Source organism: Atheta coriaria, unplaced genomic scaffold (genome assembly GCF_025399875.1).
Source record: "Atheta coriaria isolate IRGN ID8LTWV9N9 unplaced genomic scaffold, Caltech_Dcor_3.1 hic_scaffold_8_pilon, whole genome shotgun sequence".
NCBI lineage: Eukaryota > Metazoa > Arthropoda > Insecta > Coleoptera > Staphylinidae > Dalotia > Dalotia coriaria.
The window spans coordinates 1,738,688-1,760,492 of NW_027045450.1; the positions used below are offsets into that span (position 1 = coordinate 1,738,688).

Sequence of the window (21,805 nt, forward strand, 5' to 3'; positions counted from 1 at the left end):
GGCAGGCTATTTCGAGCGCCTGCCTCGGTCGCTTCGTTCTTTTAATGCGCATGTTAAGAAGGTGGAACTTTTTGACGGACTTTAACTTGCAAATATGCACGAAAACGAAAACTGTAAGAAGCATTATGCGGCGCATGGCGATGGCGGCGAGCTGTTGAAGCTTAAAAATGCAAATTCGGAAACTCCGCAGCAGACGCAAGACCGACGCAAGTAATTAGTCATTTATGAATCCAGTAATTGCGCATAAAAAGATAAATAGGTGCTCGGCGGCATTTAATGGGCGCTTGCTTTCGATTTCGGGGAGCTGCAGCGGGATGGGGACGTAATCTGTCCGCGGAACAGCTTGGATTTTTACGTTGGAGGAAGAGGAGGCGGCTGCCGCCACCATCCTCAAGGTACTAAATTAGTCAGCGACCGCAGGTTTCCGCTCGTCGTAAATCTCCCCACAAATTGGAATTAATTTAAATCTCGATTATTAAATTGCAAAGTTTACAAAACAAAAACTCTGTAAGTACATAAATACCAAAACAAACCGATATGTGGCAGCACTGTCAGCCTGTCAATGTCAAACAAGTGTCAAGCGTTTGAAATGCGCTGGCGGGCAGAACTCATCGTTGACAGCGATATTCCCAATCGCAAATGTAGATACCCAGCGGCTTCTTTGATATTTCCACACGAGAGATGCAGAACAACCGGTCAAACGCTGCGAAACACCGGCGCAAATGTCACACATTCCACAAACTGACTTTAAACTTCAACAATTTACAATATTTCAACCAATATTTCTCATAGTTTACTCGCAATTTTATTACAACGCAGATTTTATCTTGTTACGACTTCACTTTTACCTCATTAGCACTTTTTCTTCGCGGTACGACGGCGAGAATTTACGAATGTGAGACGCGGCCGCAAACTGGACCATCAGGAAGTAACATAACGCGCGGGGATCGGCCCGCACTTAATTGAAAGTGAAAATGAGAGGCTCGCGAGCTGCTCCATTACTGGATGCATTAACATTTACCCAGCGCGCTAGAATGGCTATGCAAATAAAGAAGCCGCGCAAATCTCGAAACAGAGCGCAGCATGCATGCTAATGATTAGCGAAATTATCGCAAACTATATTAAAACTCATACCGAAAACGTATCCGCATCATAGATATTCCCAAGTGAATAAAACACAGTATTTAAGTGCAGCGTAAGAAACTCACTTGATAGTTGAGAGCTGTAAAAATTTCTAGGAACGTCAAGTCAAAGCAATAAAGCTCGTGCAGTTACGTTCGAATTTCGTGATTTGTCATCAGGTCATAACCAGATATTCACCGCGCGGTCGTGTGGCGATGGTTTAAAGAGTCCAATGTTTAGTAAAGCATGAATCAATTTTATTCCGATATAAATGTCGCAATAAAACAAACGGCAATACAAATCAAGATATCGCGCAGTCGGGGGAACGAAGAATGTGCTCGCTCATACCCCAAGAATATACCAAGACGTAAATCCAAACCTAAATCGTATTTCTATCATTTTAGTTATTTTACTGCTTTTATAAACACTCTGTATGGATAGGAATGAATAAAAGTGTCCGGTGCACGTTCGGTCCTTCATACTTACACCGCGTACACTTTGTACACCTCGGCGACTTCATTTCGAGATGACACTCTTGACAATAACATATCGTGCCATCCGAAGAAGAGATTTCCATCTGCAGTGCGCAGAAACGCTCTGTCATTCGCATTAAAACATCAATATTCTATTACGGCTCGTGTGCACTCTGTGCATTTATACAAAAATAAAAATAAAACGCCAACAACCTGTCATTCGGCGTTGCAAAATTGCAACTTGCATATTATTTAAGTTAAGTGAAGTTAAACACACATACTTTCTTTAGGTAAGTGCGCGATTTAAATGCATAAGATTGACGAAAAGCGTAAATCTCGCGCGGAGAGTGGCGATTGGCGAAAAACGTCGCGTAGAACGAGGAAGTCAGTTGATTCTCTCGACTATGTGGACACTGACTACACCTTCTGCTTGCAAGATAGTGCAATCTTTATGTGTGCTCTCTAATGCGTTCTAAAACCGATACAAATCGTCGCGCCAGAGCTTGATAAATATTCATTCACTTAATAAATTTACTTTTATATCCACTACAGGCACGTAATAAGAAAATTTTAAACTAAAAACACAAATTGTTAAATTTAAGTCATTTTTATATAAATTTATGACTTAACAGAAGCGTTTGTGAGGATGCACTGCAGAGATTTAAATTTTAGTACCTATGTCTAAAACTGTGTCAATCGCCAGAATCGTCAATATCGCCATTCTCACGCGCGCGATACTCGGTTTAATGAGCTGGCCATAAACAAATGTGCATTGTACAAGTTTTACGAGGAATAAATATCGTTTATTGCGGTTTTATTAAAGTATTATGCAAATCCAAGCGCAGGCGACACTCGACACTCGCGAGACCCGCCAGGGAACAACTAGGTAAGTAATGCCATCTATGTTTTATAATTTTAATTTAATTTTCTTGGTAATTAATTAAAATTGGACGCAAATTCACAGTCGCAGTGAATAATCAAGTAGCTAAACGTTAACTGCGAATGGTATAATGTAATAATGCTAAACACTAATGGGAAAACATATAAATTTCGTTTAATTGCCGCACTTAAATTGTCGTGCGTGCGAGAACGGCTTTTTTGTGATCTTTGCGGCGCGCACCTCGCGTAAATTATCCGTACGTATCCAGTTCACCGTCGTCATCCGAGCAGTTGCGATCCGTCTCCCACGAGGATACCGACATACAAATCGAACGAAAACTTTTCTATCGTTTTGTCTGTCTGTATGCATGTATGTGGCAGCGTGATTTCGACATTCGACGATTCGATTTTATACCAAATAGCGCACACAGCGAATTTATTGTCAAATTCATGGAATTGCTGAGTAGAAACTTTTATGTACGCTCTAAACTCTAAACACAGTATAAACGCTTTGATTTAACTGCCAGTGACGGCAGACGACAACTGCTCATCTGACTACAAAGCGCACAACGGGCGTACTGATGCGATGATGATGATGAACACATGAACGTGGAGCGCACAACATGGGAACATTTAAATTTAATTCGTGTGTTATCTCGGGTTTTATGCTCGCCAGTGGACATTAACCAGTGGTTTTGGATCTGATTACAGTCGTGGTGATATTTTATTGATTTTTGAGCGCCTAGAGATTTCCCAGTGGAAAAACTTGAATTTTCTTTGTTTTTAATCATAGTTATTGTTATTATTTAGGTTTAGAAACAAAAATTTTGATTTTATCTCTGTTAGTTTAAAAGTTATCACGGTTTTTGTAAAAAAAGTTTTTACAGGTTTTAAAGAAGATGTGAGGTTAAGTTAAGTTAGGTTAGGTTTATATTCATAGTTATTGTTAATATCTACATTTACGCATAAAAATTTTGATTTTATCTCAGGTAGTTTAAAAGTTATCACAATTTTTGTAAAAAAATCATTTTCGAGTTATTTTCAGGTTATAGAGAAGATTAAAGGTTAGGTTAGGTATCTAATCATAGTTATTGTTAATATCTACATTTCCCTACAAAAATTTTGATTTTATCTCTGTTAGTTTAAAAGTTATCACAATTTTTGTAAAAAAAATCATTTCCAAGCTTTGTCAGGTTATAAAGCAGGTTTGAGGTTATCCGTAACCTAAAAATACATTTTCTCAACATAAAAGTAGGAAAAAAACGAATCGATTTGCGATTAATTGCAAACATTACTCGGTTGCAGCGCGTTTCTGGTATGAATGAGAAGAACATTTAACATTCAAGCGCTCGCTCAACATTGAAACCGATCGAATCAATTATATAATTATCAAAGCGGGCACTTGGCGCAACTTTACCTAACCAAACCACCGCGGATGCAGCCGTGTAACTCTCGCATAGAGATATTCATAAAGCGCAGTACGCGCACCGTGCACATACTTTTCTCATGATTTCATGCGAGAGCTGTTGGCAGTGCTGGCATATAGGAAATCGCGCTTAATTTACGATCGCATTCGCAAATGCCGCTAACTTTTATATACAAAGCGTGCAAAATGGTGCGCGTCATTTATTAGCTGTCCAAACATTTCGCAACCAATTCGTCATTAATCAATCCGCAAACGTGCAGCGCTCCAGCATGTGAAACACTTTGTAGAAAATTAAAATTTTGAACAAAGAAAAAAGTTTAGCAGAAATAGTTGACATAGTTCGAAAGTCGATTGATAGGTTTTTTTTTAGTGACGAGAACAAAGTCACACGACATTCGTGCCCGCGACCGAATTTACATAACGATTATAATTAATTATGTCAACATTAATTTACCTGTTTTATGTCGTCCGACGACGCATAATCATACACTTAATATTCATAGCTGAGAGCCGTGCGCGTCTAGCCCGCAAACGACAAATTTAATATAATTATTTATTAATTAGCTATTAAATGGTTAATGGAATTAATCAGGGTCGTATAAGATGTGTCGTAAAAGCATCGTAAACAAGCGCGCTTGTCGCAGAGTTGCAAAAACATAAAAAAAATCAAAACGAAAAAAAACATCACCATCCAACCAACCAACGTAAGTGAATAACAATTATGAACATTGTATACATGTTCAATTGTGCTTTTGTCACGACATCTTTACATAGAAATAAAATAGACGCCGGTGCGCCGCAAGGTTATACTGGTTCCTTATAATTAATCATTACATAAGCGCGGATATAATGCGGACGAGATAAAGCGATGCCGTGGAGTCATTTGATCATTAAAGCATTAAATCCTGCGACGACGTCGAATTCGACGAACGATTTCTAGATACCACTACGGACGGACTTGTGGGACACCGGCGGACAGGTGACAGCTTTCAATAGAAGCGCCCGGAGGTGTTCCCAACCTTGGTGCGTCAAAATGTTGGCTTGTGCAAAACATGGCCACACACACACACCCAGTGACACGTCGACACGCCGATCATAAACAAGCATTACCTCATCCGCAAAGCAAAACTCACTTTTTTTTTCCTGGGACAATCGCACTTTGACAAATATCACGCGATATGTAATTAACGGCGCGCTCGTGATTACTGGAAGCTGTATTTTAATCATTTGATAATAAAAACCTCGCGGAGACACAAATTGCGCTATAAATATTCCCGATTTGCGGCAAAGTTATTAACGTTAATATTAATTGCTACATGCTTTTCTAATTTAAGCACGACGCTAAACGATCCTGCACACATTGTTGACGTTTTGCTGCGCCGCGCCGCATCAGCATGTTTTATTAGTCATTAGTATGTGAATGCAGCAAGCGCACGAGATGTTTGGAAGTCGGAGAATGACGGACACACGATTTAACGCGCGGTAAATTTCGAGGAATTCGCACCCGAGACAACATTTGACGCCCGAAGGAAGCGGAATGCAATTTGTAATCGCCGATTAAATGAATTCGCATACTGTGGTAAAAGGTACAAGCGATGCTGTATGATTAGCGTTGACATATGCGGCTGATGCGTGGCGTGGCGACATCTACGGTAACGGGGAAGTGCAGAGAGGTTATGTATGGTTATGCATCGCGCGTTATAGGCGCGATCGTAATGAAATAGTGACGTGTGCGCTATTGACATCGACGTGTGCAGCACTTTCACCGGTTCACACGCTGCTCACAACACGGAACGCATTCGGGAGGTGGAGGACTGGACACTGCGGATATAACAATGCCATTAATAACTAAGAAAGTGGTCTTTAAAGTCTAAATTAATGAATTTAGGCAGGTATATCATTTTCACCAAAGTTCAAAACGTTATAACTCGTAAACGGAAACACCTAAAACAATTTTACAACCAAGAATTAAATCAGAATTAAATTCTCTTTCTATTAAACATTTCATTTAAAATTTTTATCAGAAAATATAAAAGTTATCGGCTTTTAAAGTTAAAAAGTGCATTTTTTTGATTTTTAGTATTTTATGCACTTTGTTTTCTAACGCCTATCATTTTTAACTGAGCAATTGCCCAAAAAATAGTAGGGGAGAGTAGCCATATTTGGACCATTTTTATATTTTTTGATTTATAGAGCCACATATAAACTGTCAATAAAAATTAAGTAGCGGAAAAGTAACTCACAAGGCTTACCAACAAAATGATATTTTTGGTTTAAGTAAAAATTATATTTATACCCCTCAAATTTCAATTTAAAAAAATTGTGTTTTTGGTCCAAATTAAGAAACCGGTTTCCTAAATTGGACCGCGCGGTTTCCTAAATTGGACCATGGTTTTTTAACGGCAATTGACACAATAGTAAATTTTAGTTTTAGCACTAACACAAGCACATTTTGTATAAACCAAAGTGCGGCATTTCATACAGTGGATCATTTCGAAGATTTGTGCTCGTCCACAAGCTTTTCTAGGAGGTCGAAAAAATGATATACGTTTTCCCTGTTAAAACCCCGGTGCCTGTCTTCGGTCCAACTTGGGCAACTTGAAGAATTTATATTTAATGATCAACGACAATCTTAATATAACATAACCTCTGAAAATTAATACTATTAATTATAGGTAAATAAAGAAGCTTTCTGATGATAATATAATAATCAGTAAAACTAACGTTTAAACGGCTTGACAGCTCTTGCACTTACGTCGTTATAATAGATTTGATAATCAATGATACACGAAGTTGTTGCCACGAAGAAAGCACGCGGCAAGTTTTAACCCAAATTGTTGCATTAATTGTTTATAAATACGAGTAAAACGAGGGGCCAGTCTATTTTTGCACAAACTTCAACAGTCCGCGGATATCGTGGTGGTCCAACTTAGGCGCTGGTCCAAATTAGGCTACCTTCCCCTACAGCTTAAATTAAATCAGAATTTAATTCTCTTTCTATTAAACATTTCATTAAACAATTTTATCAAAAAATATAAAAGTTATCGGCTTTCAAAGTAAAAAAATGCATTTTTCTAGTTTTATAATTTTATGCAATTTTTTTTCTAACGCCTGTCATTTTTAACAGAGTAATTGCCCAAGGAAGTATTATAGTTAATTTTAAAGATTATTAAATGAACTTTCAAAAAATCATTTACTCAAAACTGTACTCCCAATAACAAGTGAGTTATGATTGATCAAAGTTGAGGTTGGCGTAAGAAGAAACCAAAAGATATAATTATAATTCTTCCACATACTCATCCACACCAGAATACCAAACTAAATCTGAACGCAATGCTGATAGGTAAAGTGCTAGATGCGGTTCGTGGTGTCGTGATGACCCAGATAGAAGCGCGGCGAGTGCTGGGCGGGCCGGCGTGCAAAAAAAAATTAATACACCTAATTTATTATCGGTATCGCGCGGCGCGCGGCTCGCCGCTTCACTGTTTTGCAACAACAACCGTAGACAACAAACACGCTCTTCGCAGCGCAGTGGCCGTCCCAACCTGTTGGCGTGGCTCTCTTCGGCACACACATTTCTATATTATAGATTTTAGAATTTAGAATGTATTGCAGATATAATACGCGGCGATGCTTTTCGTTAGTGGACAATCGTGTGAACGCCGGCGTTGTGAAATCGACGAGGGCGTGGGTGATACGAATAAATGACCCACGTAGCACACAACATTTGCTTCACTTCTCTAATCATTTTTTGCGTTTTGTTTCAGACACACACGGAGCCTTTCCATATTTAAATCAGTGTATTCATTGTGGCGCAGATAGCGCTCAATATAGGTTATGTTTAACATGCTAAGCATGTTTAACATACAACATAACCTCGAATATGCGCCGATATTTAAATATGTCGTCATTGTGTAATCAGTTCATCATGGTAATATTGTTTCGATGATTTGTGACACTTTGTATTCCATATTAGGCGTTGCTGCACGAAGAAAGGCACGTAAGTGCACAAGTGCACTTATAATACACTTATATTGCATTGTCTGCATTTTACACACCTGTTTCTGCATGCAGAAACGCGAAAAACAAAAATTTATATCGTATAACGCATGGATGCATTTCTAATCCTATAATTAATCATAATTAAGACAATTTAAGGTGTGGGATCGAGATTCTCTTTAAATAATTTTTAAGTTTTAGATTTAGAAAGTAAAGTACATTTTCGAAGGTTGTTTGACAAAATAATAGCACTCAAAAACGCAGAACAAGAGTGATTATCTGTCTTTCGTCTAAAATCGTAAGCGGTGCCTGTCATTAATTTCGTGTTTCGAAACATTTAACCATCTTAGACACGAAGAAAAAATGTCCTTGCTCGAGGGACAGTGACACGAGCGAAGCGAATATTCAATTCACCAAATCAATCTGTGTTGCACGAGGTAGAACATGAAAAAAAAAGTCGTGCCACAACAGGTAATTTCACAATATTGTCGTGGCCGACACCGCGCGCGCATTATTCGAGATTGCGATGTGGACGAGATGTCGGATTCCAGCATCGCGCTCGCGTACTCATGCGAGCACATCTCGAAGATGCGATGCGATCTCGTCCAGATAACGACGCAACGGGCGCATGGTGTCATACACTCACACACCGCGCTTCGGAATTAGTCTGGAGCCTATGTTAAGGTCAAAGAGAAAGGAGATGTGTTCAACATTTGAAAATTCATGTAAAGTTTCCATAAAGTCTCGGCATACCAAGCAACTTGAGTTGCCTACACAACAAATATAACCTAAACGTTTAATGTATATTTGGTTGCATGTAACTGGGATGAACTTTAAATATTAACTTGCATTCCAGGCAGTTATGGTTTTATTTAAAATGTAAAATGTAACCACAGCTACCGGAATATATTTTGAATGTAATCAAGCACTGATAAATGGTCTATAACTTTATACACCTGTCATTAGACATTAATTTCATTTGGAAAAAATGACCGTTTTTATGTACTAACGATCACATCAATTCCAGTACTAGTTTTATTAGCCTGTCCCCGTGATCACGATTCGAATCGTGAGAATCGTCATACGAAGATATTAAATTAAACGTTAGACGTTAGAAGTGCGTCACGTTAAATACCGCATTAAAAACGGATTTTAACGTTCACCAAGAAATGTCCCTGTGTGTAATATAATTACGTCCATCAAGTAAGTCTATGTTTTTTTCCTACGGTGCCCGAAGTGTGCGCAGCGCGCTCATTACAATGTCAAACTGTGAGAGTCGCGTGGAAAGCGTTACAGGTTAATAAAAATAATTATTTAATTTTTGCTTAATTTTACGACTTGATTTACGGCCACGCATGATAAGCTGTGTTTGTGCAACGGAAGAAAAACACTATTTACGACGACAAAATTATTCATTGCGCGATTGCCCCATGACGAAATGGCATAATTGTTTTATAAATGTATGTTTATCCGAGTGTGGATAATATATGACGGTTATATACATTCCTTAAAAAATTTTTGGTATAATTTTGTTGAAATTTTGAGTCTACATGTTTAAAATAGAAATTAAAAATTGGATTTTTACTATTTTACATCAAAATTACAGACATATCCTTATAAAAACCGGTTAACCGGTAATTTTTATTTGTAACAGTTTAAAAAAAACTGGTATTTTTACTTTTTTGAATTTGGTTGAAATTTTTGACTTTATCATTGCCTTTATTGACTCTATATGTTTACAGTTATCGTATCTGGTAGTCCCGGTTGTTTTATGGCGCACGAAGTCACTTGTAAGCTATTCACCTATTGTATTGTCTCTTCCCTACCATTCGTAATTGCTACTTTGTTCGAAATAAATGTGTGTACACGAAATTTAAGCGATGCCTATCTGCGCATTCGACTAGTCAAACAGTATCAATTGCCGCAGCTGAGAGAACGACTTAATTAGATTAAATAAAAAGCACGAACCGCACGAAAAACCCCGGGTTACATGCATGTGTAATGCCGTCAGATGCACGCTGATAAAACTCTTCAAAACTTCTACAATGGCGATTTGCCTACTTTTGAGTCCTCCACAACTTCACGCTTCGAAGGCAAAGAAACACGACTATCTGCGTGCGCCGATCAGCTTCCCAACTTCCTTTGTGCCTGGGCCTATTATATGACCTGTGACATCCTCTCACATCCTTCCGAAAATCTGCCACATTCATCACCGGCTGCCTAAGCTACTAGTGTGTGTGGCCGGGCGCTGCAATCGGCGAGTGTTGTCCGGAGGTTTTAACAGCTTTGGTTATTTATGGGCGCGCGCGGGGCCGCAGGGTAGAAGCAGGAGGATATAACATATAACGGAAGATGGGCTAGAAACGCCACACACAAGAACAAGTACAAGGAGGTGGAATGGGCAAAGTGTCCTGAGTGCAGGCACACGTTTCATATGACTATCTAACGATCGTGATTGCTCAAATTGCTCGAGAGAGCATTTGATGGTCGAGTGTGGGTTTGGATGACTGTCCAGACTGTCTCTCAACAACTTCCGCACCACTCAAACAATCTAATAATATTAAAATATACAAAGTGTTATCTTTTAAAGCTTCAGAATTCATAAAAATAAAAAATACCGGTTAACCGGTATTTGGAAAATTATATAAGTAAAATTAATTGTGATTTTGATATATTAAGTGTTGTTTTTCTAATTTTCACAATTTTTAAACATAAAAAAATACCGGTTAACCTGTTTTTAACAAAAATATATCTAAAATTTTGATGAAAATTAGTTAAAAATCTGTTTTTCCTTTTTCTATTTTTTTAAATAAAAAAATACCGGTTAACCAGTTTTCACAAAAAAATATCTGTAAATTTGATTAAAATAAGTTAAAAATCTGTTTTTTATTTTTTGAAATTAAAAAAAAAATACCGGTTAACCTGTTTTTTTTAAACTGAAGCAAATAAAACTACCGGTTAACCGGTTTTTACAAAAAATATAACTGTAATTTTGATGTAAAATAGTTAAAAATTCAATTTTTTTCATTTCTATTTCTAAAAATTAAAAAAAACACCGGTTAACCGCTTTTTTCAAAGGATTTAAGTGTGAATTGACTGTGATTTTGTTGTGCACTGGAGCGTGATCATTGCAAGCGTGCCGACATCGGTTTTGTCATTCGAACGCACTCGCCAGAGATTATTCTGTCACGGGCAGTAAATAGATGGTCCAGCGCTGACACAGCACCAAGTCCTCGCAGGAAATACATTAGCGTGCGCGCAACTCGGGCACGTCGCCTTCCACAAACACACACACAGCACACAACGAAACAGCCCTAGGGCTGACAAATGGACATGGACGCTCGACATTCAGCACCAGTCACCTTTAGCTTGTAACTGTAATGTGTACTACGCGCGAGTCGTACGAGCCGAGAATCGCAAACCTGCGCATTTCACTGCGAGATAAAATTGCTCGCGGTCATTGTGTAACTCTAGTGAACCCAGAACCTAGGTTGGGCCCGGGCACTCGTCCGACACTCATCTGGTGCTTGTCGACCGCGGCGACTTTCACGCGAGGATGCGAATCGCGTAATCATTAGACGATGGTTGTTGTTATATTCGACCGACTGCTGTGCGTGCGAATGTCATCAAATCCCCGCGATCGTTAGCCTCAAGTCGTAACTAGTTTTATTACACACCCTGTGTGTAACAATTGCCATATATCACCTGATTAATTGCTTTGATCTCTACCGCTGTACACGAAACATCAATATCAACAATTTATCAATAGACACTAATGGAGCACGTTATTAATTAACTTTCTCCTGTGTAAATTTAGTAGTAGTAAATTTTTCAAAAAAAATTTTTTTCTTTTTTAATTTATTGACATGCATTTGCAATTAGTTAGTTATAGCAGTGTGCATGTGCAATCTGGAAAATGTTAATTTGCGCATCGTTCAATTACGCGATGACGCGGAATCTTGATACTTTATTCGCTGGAGGTCCGCGCGCTGGAGATTAGCTCGACGATTTTTAATTACTAGGCTAATATTGCACATGGCGGTTGGGAAAATTTTATATTTGTCGTTTGCGGCCATCCGCCAATTTCTCAGATAGCACATCAATAATTCCACGTTTAATAATACGCCACGTAATCCGTAACCCGTAACCGCGAAACGACTTCGCAGCGAGTCAGCAGGACCGGCAGCTTCCCAACCCAGCTTCTTAAGGTCTCCGCGTCGGAATAGCGCACGCCACAAAGCGATAGTTTGGAATTCGTGGCTAACAGATCTTGCGCTTCTTCGCCAGCAGGAATTATTCAACATACACAACCACGCAAAACTATCACCGCAAATATGCATCACTAGATATTTTTAGATTCATTGCAGGCAAGTTGTGTACAGGCTGAAATTGTACATTGTGCTGATTACCAAGTTTGAGAAGTAATAAGCGGATGGACCGCATGCATACGGTTTTTAACGTCTCGAACCGTTTGATGCGGCAGATTGCAGGCTCGCCAGCGTCGGTGCCATTAGAGGCGCAGAAGACGCGAGAAGCTCAACAAGCGCGCAAGAGTCCCGATGGCACATTTGACGACCGAGCGACAGTTCGGTTTTATGGACTCAGGTGAATTAAATTAGCGGTAGTTATGCGCAGTCTATTAGGATGACTTTTATTATAATAAATAGGAGTATAAACTCGCCAGCCAGAGAGAGATTATTGATATCGCGGGTTTTGCTAATCGCTAATGGCCGCCGCAATAAAACTAATTTTATCGTTTTACAGACAAAGGCAACTTATGCAGAAGCACCACACAAATTATAACCTCAAAATGTTATTTTATTTCATTTTACGATTAGCCGATAGATGGCGCGTTTGCATAGTTAGACATAACCACAAGCGTGACTGCAATTAGACACGCTTTGTCAATACCAAATAAGCAAACAACTTTAATTAAGTTTTAAACATTACGCAAAACGAAAAACGAAAGAATACGTGTGAAAATTAAAAGTTGTGGGATACTACTGTCGCCGGTTGTGTGTAGAACATGCACACCGTAAACGACTGCGCGTAATTATATTTTGGACACTGGCACAATGATTGGCTATTAATTTTTAGTACCGCAATACTTTTACGACTCTGATGAGGCGTGCAATAAAAATTAATGTGCTCCGCGCGTACGCAACTACAAACAGTTTAAGAAATTATCATTAAAACTCGTATATTTTGCAATAACCTTTTTGAAATTTTTGATTTTTTTGTTCTAGCTTCCTGTTTGAGTGCTGCGACTTGGAAGACAAGATCTCGATACACAGCAGGAGGCACTCGAGGAGTTCAAAAGACGAAAACAATTATAAATGCTTGAGCCCGCGGAGACCCGCTGGCGCTATCGGGCGCGCGCACACACAAAGTCAACGACGTAATGCACCAACTTTTAATTAAAACAAACTCGCAACGAGCGACGGGCGCCGCCGAGAGAAGCGCGCCGTGTATACGCTGCGTGTCCGCAGATCAAAGTGTTCCTCTATATAATTTTCTGAAAAATGAAGGAGACAACCGAAGCTTTATGCGCAACTTCCCGAATTAATAACGAATTAATAAATGAAGTTTCGTCAACTCGAGAATATTCATAATTTCAAACACGGCGACGTAGAATTTTTAGCGCTTTGATGCATGACGACGACGCGCAAGGAAGCAAAAGCATTATTTTAATTAATTACATTAGCATTAGTTAAGTATAGTGTACAAACACTCACCGGTTGCATTAAGATGGTGAATTGTTGATATCGCTGCTCGGTTTTTACCATTTTTTCGGTTTTGGTTTGTTGCGGGTTCAAATGTGTCATAAATCCTTCGCTTTGACGACGCACTTTGCTAGAACAAAAGACAATGGAAACAATTAAAATTTGTTAATTAAGCAACAAATGAAAGGCAGCCACGAAAATGGTCCCACTCGGAACGCCACTCTAATAGAATAAATATATGTAATGTCGTTCTGCTTTGTGATTTACAAAATATTAATTAATGTGAAATATTAGCTCATAAATGTCTAAAAATGACGAAAACTTGCAACATACCAGTCATAATATTATTTCGTAAAGAATAATGCGGATGTCGTAAGATAATTTTTATATTTTTTTTAGTTTTTGCAGTTTTGTTGCACGTAGAGTGTAGAGAAATGTCACTAACTGATTGCAGGCTGAAGCGGGTTGTGCATATTGCATACTTTGGTGGCATAGTTTAATTTGCCGCCGTCGCTTTGGCAAATTACGCCCGCTTCGCCGCCGACAAAGAATCGCGCGGAGCGCAGGAGAAGCAAGCGATTAATTAAAGTGTGCTGCGGCGACAATTCTCCGAAGTTATGCAAAATGCAATGCAGAATACAAACAAACAATTTCCAGTGGAATTTACAAGCAGGAAATGGTGAAAAGCAACAAGAAAGAGGTCAGCACCTGCCGAGAAATGCATTTACTCAAAAATTAAAAAAAATATTTTTAGTTTTTTATCAATAACTTTTTAACCGTTTTATGGATTTTATCATATTTTATTTCATATTAAACAGAATTTAATTCTTAATAAACTAGTTTTTAAATCATTATTCTATAATGTTTCTATCAAAAGTTATTTGGTAATAAACATACAAATCCATTAAAATTTGTCTATTTCATACAAATAAACACATTGCATGTTCGTAAAACAAAAACTGATGTGCCTTATTTCTACGTTTCTTGTTTCTGCGTTCCTCACTGATTGCGAATCGTGTGTTGAAGAATTAAGGCGTGTTCGCCGTTTGTCACGCTTCGCACTTTCGTTAATATTCAGTGCGAACGCGGATCCGCGTGCGTTGGAAAGTTAAATAATGAATTTTCAAACAAAACCAACGAAAAAAACAACAACAACATAACACAAGTTGTAGGTGGCGAAGCCGGTAATAGTAATAAACCGCACGAGTATCGCATACTAGTACACACCTCGCGCGCAAAATCGAAAAATGAATTTTATTTTATTTATTTTTTCATCAATATACCCAACAAAAGACGTCTTACGTAATCGTCTCGCTCAAATGCGCGCGCAGTGGCGCAGAATCTGCAACAAATACGTATGCTAATTTTTATTTTATTACTCAGTGACAGATTCAACCGCTGCGCGTTGTTAAACTCACGAATATGATAAATGAGAAGTTGAAAAAATCTCAGCATTCATCGATTTACACTTGGCTTATCTTCGGCGTTGGGTGTTGGTGGTGTGTATTATTAATATCGTTGCATAACATAAGATCGTTTGTTCTTTAGAATTTATATCGCCAAACACTGGATTCAACGCGAGAATAATGAGACTCGGGACAAGCCCAATTATGATCGACACTGTTAGAAAATAACAAGACCTTGGCTTTTAAAGAAAAGTAAAAATCCACTAATATCGAAATCTAAGCATAAATACGCAAATAAACAGCGAGTAAATGTTAATGTTAATCTGCGAATTGTGCAAATCGATTTATTCGATCGATTATTTCATCTGGATGGAGAAAAATAAACACAATGGATTTTCTTGTGCGTTTCGAGCCTTCAGGGGACTTTATATTATGTTATGCATGAATAGAAAATACAAATATCCATTTTGCGTGGAATCGTGACAACTTGTCGTTGAACTTGATTCGCCTTCTTCGAATTCGCCTTCAGGTGACGAATTAAAATACGATTAAAGTAATAAATAGTTAAATGTGAATGATGCTATTAATCTAAATTTTCTAGCACATTAAATATGCAGAGTTTTGTTTGTATTTTAGTGAAATTTCATGGGTTACACCAAAAATATAATCATTTTTTTAAGAAAACACATTTTTTCTATTTCCATCAATTTTTTCACGAGTTTTAGATACAAAAAGTGGTATTTTCAGCACGGACGGCCAAAAAAATACTTTAGTCACGAGCTTTAGTCACGACGTGGAGCTTAGAAGAAAAACAGAGAAAAATAGAAAGTTAAAAAATAACGTAAATATCACGTGGCTAAACGTTGTTAAAATGCTGTTTAGCGCACTTGATACCTAATATACCATTAAACCTAGTTATTTATAGATGGCGTTGTAATTATATCGAAAATCCTAAGTAAAAGTACCAAAAACACCTTGTGCCTGATTTTTGGAACATAAACTACACATTACATTTGATTGTAGCGTCTTGTAAGTCGAATGCGTGGGTGTATAATTGCTTGTATTTTTATTGCGCGCTTCACGCGTTTCGAGGTGTCATGCGCGCGCGTTGCGGGCATTTGTTATTTTTCACATCGCTGACATCTTTTCATCGCCGGCTGTTATTAGCGATGGACTTGCGACGCTAATCGCGTGGGCGGATGCTCACGGTGCTTACACACTCGCGCACCAACTAAGGAAACTGTCCTCCACGACGATTTCGACGCTCTGGGCGTCTCAACACACATAAGTACGCGAAACGAATTCGTTTTAGAAACGCGTCGCTACAACCTTGTTACAATCGCCGGCTGATCGTAAATGTCCTGAAGTGATTCGTAGATTCGTTATTGTGATTCTGCGATATTAATGTGAGTTGTTGTTATTAAATGTTTTCGAATCATGCGCGGGTGGGCGACGCCCCGTTAGAAATGTTATTTGCACATATACAAGACTTGTATCTATGTGCAGATTTTTTTTAGTGGAAACGTTGTCGTTAGTTTTCAATTCGTATTGTGGGTGTTCCCAGCTGCAGCTGAGAGGAAAGTCTCCAGCGCACTGCTAATTACGTTCTGCGCGCATCGACGTGCGCTTCTTTCGATTCGTTCCGTGTGCTTCTACATTTGAACTCCGCAAGACATGACAAACGTTTATTTATCCGTTTTAATGGATACCATTGTTTTCCACTGCTGTTTGCTCATCTTCCACTTCTTCTGCCGCCTGCACTTGTAATTCTACTTTTTACCATCGCAGTCAGACGGTATAATGATTTGAAAACAACGCCGACTTAATGATGACTAGGGCAAACATTCAGAGCATCCAGATTTGAGGTTCGGATGCACGCGAGTGAATACAAACACACTTACGAAATGAAAAAAAATTCATCCGTCTACCCCGGGTATTAAGTCGAAATTTTTCGCAAACTGGATAAAATATAAAACTGTATGATTAGATATTCAAATGAAGACACATTTGGCTATACTTAGCTACGCAAATCGCGTTTATCGATCGATGAATTATTAATTTCCAAGTGATCCTATAATCTAACCTCAAACAGACTCGATTTATAGCTGGGTGCATTTTTTCAGCCGAGTATACTTCTTTATAAAGGTTGACATCGCCCGAAGCGCAACGATTTCCAAAGGTCCCGCGCGTCGCGTCACCTATTATTAAGGCACACTCGTTACGATTACAAGACGCGCAAGACGACGATGCCACAAGGGCATTCCATTCCGAAACAATTCAAATTGCTATCTCGACCACACCATCGTTTATTTATTCATTCCTCGCGACCGGTCGCCTTTTCGACCTGAAACGCCACACTGCGCGCATTCGCCGCTTGCGTATTGTTTGATACTTTGATCGAAAGTCAGAAAAAACTATCTATCGATATCGTGTGTCCTCACAAAATGTAATAACCACTGCTTGCCGGAGGACGACACAGACGCAATCTTACAAAACTCACAGAGTTCCTAAGCGCTGCATAGTACTCGTAATACTTATAGTAATACAGCGTGATCGAAAGTTCGATTGGAAAATTAGATAAAACCTATTCATAATTTATTTAGCATTATGTTATTATGCCGCTGCGAGTAGTCTAAGTCTACTAATGTCCGCGCGAGTCCATTATGTTTTTTTATTGTGTTGCGCATGATTATTATGCACAGCGAGCATCTTGGCTAAAAACTAATGGAAGTGATTGTTTTCTATGCGTACGCATCGAGCTAGAGCTAGAAACTAATCAGTTTTTATTCCTAAATGATTTATTGAAATCAATGTCTATTATTATTATTGTTGTTGTTGTTGTTGCATCTTGTTCTGTTACATTGCGCAGTTTTGTGAAGGAGATGTAATGATGTTGAGTTAAATTGCAATTTTGGGACACGAAACAATACAAATTGTTGGGCAATTGGTGTACAAGGTGGAATACAACACTAGGAATAAATTATCTTTCGAATGTTGTCACAGATTTAAATTTTGGATTATATAAAAGAGAATTTTATGAAAAAACTTAAAATTTTTTGAATTTTTTCTGTTTTTTTGGAGTTTACTCATGAATGACTTATTAGATTTTTTATTTTTATGTCGCATATTAAAGAGGATTATGTAACAAATAAAATGACATCAAATTTATCCTTTTCTAACCTCAACTTTAAAAGTTACAAGCCTTTGAACTTGTTTTTACTACCCAACTATATAATTTAATATTTTAAAACTGTTAATTGGTTGGTCAGAAATATATGATTAGCTAAACAAATATCCCAAGAATGCCACCTCCAGAACTAAACAATTAAAATAATAACAGCGCGTTTCGTCTTCGCGCAGCAGCGCGCACCGAAAACTAATTCGAGCGAGCGCCTAAAAACCCCGAGCGCCTTCAAATATAAATCACGTCGTTAATAATTGCTAGTTTGTAGGTGGATCAAGTCGTATATCTTTCCAGCGTCGACGACGCAAAAAGCTCCTCCGGCAGGAGACGCAAAAGAAGGCGACCTGTGCGCGAAAAAAATCCATCATAATGAATTTAATGCGAGCTTTTACTTTACTCCCGTCGCCTCGGCGTCAGCGAACTTATGTCTCGTAAAAAGGCACAGCGCAAACTTTTTTCAAACTTTGCGCCAACCACGCCGTAAAAGCCACCTAATAGAAACTGGCACGCAGGAGACGTAAACCAAAGTTGATGATTTTTTACTTGCATTTAGTTGTATTAAGGTTTGAATTGGTTCTTGTCTCCTCAGAGCTTTAAAAAAGATAGACAATATTGTGTTGCGCAGCGCCCGGCAGCATCGTAAGGGAGCAGTGTCATTATTACATTATACAAGATATAAAACCGCAGGACGGCACCCGCGCCATCGCCACCCTGCCCCGGAGAGCACGCGTTGCATTATTACATATATAAATATAACCAACTCCGAGGCGTGATGATAATGCATGGACGGGCGCGTCGTAAATTGAAAATCATTGCTTTCTTTTGTCTGCACTGCTCCCTTTATTAAAATATTAAAAACCAAACCAAAGCGCAAACTGTGCCAGCGTAATTAGCCCAATCATAAATTCATATCTGGTGTCTTTTTAACAAATGTTGAAATTTTATGAGAAAATGTTAGGTTATGATTGAATGCCACGCAAACCCATCATCAGAGTGTCGTGAGGCCTTCAAAAAGTGCCCATCTCGAGTTAATTGACGCCCACCGTTTAAGGCCGTGAGAGACAATCGTTTCGTAAGTGCGCGACTTGCGACTTACCCAGCCAACCAACGACGACAACGCCCAGCGATGCGTTTTTTAACTGTTTTTTCGTGTTTTGTCCTTTAATTAGTTTTAACTACACTTGTAACAAAACACATTCACTTCAAGCGGCTCTAATTGCGGCTGGAAATTACATAGCCAATGAAAAAGTGATCGCGTTTACGAATCACGACCAGACACTTTACACATGTATACGGGATGTTTTATTATTAAAATTTATTTTGTTTTGTTGTGGAATATTGTTTGAGTGGATTATACTGTAGATATGTTGATATTGTTGGCGTGGCTTGGTCTAACATTCTTTCACGCAATGCGCTAGGGCAGAACTAGATGAACCCGCCTGATTTTCCTAGGATGTCTTCAGATTTACCAAGAATACCAGCCACTTAGGTGTGTGGTGTACCTGCTCATAATCACTCTCGACTTTTCAAGACTCACGCACGAATTAAAAGCGTTTAAAGTGTTTTAAGCGATATTTGCTTCTTAAAAATGGTGGAGGTTTAAATGTATTATAACATTTTGTCAAAATAATTGTAGTGTTTTGAGAATTTCAGCCATAAACACAAAATACAAAATTTAAGAAAAAAATGACTACTATTGATATAAAATGATCAATAACTGGAAGAATAAAAGAGATAAGAAGTTGATTATTGAACCAAATGATAGATAATTATAAGAACTATAAGTGTATTTACAGAAAATTATAAATAATTTAATAATATTGTCACAATTTGAATAAATCTTTAAGAAAAAAGCTATTTTTCAGGTTTACGTAATTTTTTAGGTTAAAAATCATCATAACTCTGAAACTAAATGAGATACAGAAGATATATTTATATAAATTTATAGATTAAACCATAAATGATGTGATAATAAAAAGATCCATTTAAATAATTTAATAATTATTGTTTAAATAAAGAAAAACAAGCAAAAAATACAAAAAATATACAAAAATTCCACATTTTTGTAATTTTTATGTTGAGTAGTGGCGTTAATTTAATTCATCATTGTCTCTCATGTCTCCTGCCGCTCTTTTATTTGTATTGTTCTACATAACGCGTCGAAATCACAGCGAAACAAAGCGCAAGCCACCGCAAAGAATCCGTCACCGAGGGAATAAAAGATTTCAATGTCGACGCCGCGCAAGATGCCACATTATCAACAACGCGCCGGCACTGCCAGCGCTTCCATTATTATTATATTCGGCTTGAAGACTCGTCAATGTCATTACACGCTGGTGTGAATCGCATTTGCATATTTCGCCAATCAACGATGCTCGTATATGCGTGCGCGTCGCGCGAGCGCGCACAATGCGCCAGCCTAGTGGGAATTTTGATTTTCGTCGGAGATAAGCTATAAAATTATTATTTGTCGAGCGGGTGGGAAATTGTCGACGCGGAATAAATCAACTCGTGTCTCATCACGCGTTTTTTTCTTCTTCTTTATTTATTTAGAAGAAAAAAGTATAAAAACGTCGTAAAAAAATAAGTAGCAGTTTAAAGGTGACAAAAAACACCCTTGCGGAAAGGGTTGAATGTGTAATGGCTGCACTTCCGGCGCAGATGAGAAGATATGGCCTATTTCGTAAGGATGCGGTGCCGTAATCGCATAATAGCCGTCTTAATATTCCTCCCAAGACCCGAGACGCGGTTTTGCTACATGCTATCATTAAAACCAAGTCACGACCAAACTCGTTACTAAACTGTGATTAACTATGTGAATTGTGACATTACACTGCATATCGCACAATCAATTTGACCTCACCAAACGCCTAACTTTATATTTACTGCATTAGAAGTCAATTTTTTTAAAATTTTTTATTTTTTTATGAAAAAAATTAATGTGGATTTTCTAAGAATGTGATCGTATTTTTCCGAGTGTCCAATTGTCGAATGTTAATCGCCCGAGGCTGATGCAACAGCATTTGACACTTTGTGATTTATCTCCGCTTGGATATTTCGTCCCGAGTCGCGCGCGTGCAACTTTAAAATGCCCTAAAATTACGAAACGTTAATGCCACGTTTTCCACTTGGCGCGCAATTAACTTTTGACAAAATGATTAATAGTTCTAATGTCGACCGCAAATACACGTGATAAAATGCGCCGTGCCGTCCCAAACCATCCCCTAATAATAGGCCACGCAAAACGGCCGCGTTTTATTTTTACCCCAAATTATTGTGATTAGCCCGATTGAGGAACGTACAGTGGCCAAAAATATTCCAGAACTCAATCTTTCCTAGGTAGATAGGTAGACATTATCGTTGTTTTTGTTAGCGTTTTGTTTTTGTGTTTTTTTGCTTTTTTCACTCAAACAAGGAATCCGTATAGTGGCCTTTGATTTTAATTATTTTAATGTGTTCGTCGTTAAATTTTATGTGATCTACCTACCATGGTAGATGAAACTGGACGGAAAAAGCGAGCTGTTAATCGTACTTCTAACGTCTAACAATAAAATTGAGGCTTGTGCGGTGTTCGGTTTTTTTTCGTCTCCTGG

At 38.3% G+C, this 21,805-nt stretch overlaps 1 long non-coding RNA gene across 1 annotated transcript in view; it reads right to left on the bottom strand.

Moving 5' to 3' along the window:
* The window catches only part of LOC135797125 (uncharacterized), a 35,199-nt gene that overhangs the window by 9,840 nt on the left and 3,554 nt on the right, over positions 1 to 21,805 (bottom strand). The window contains exon 2 of the long non-coding RNA XR_010549461.1: positions 13,635 to 13,752. This is a non-coding gene — a long non-coding RNA (uncharacterized lncRNA). The remainder of the gene's footprint in view (positions 1 to 13,634; positions 13,753 to 21,805) is intronic.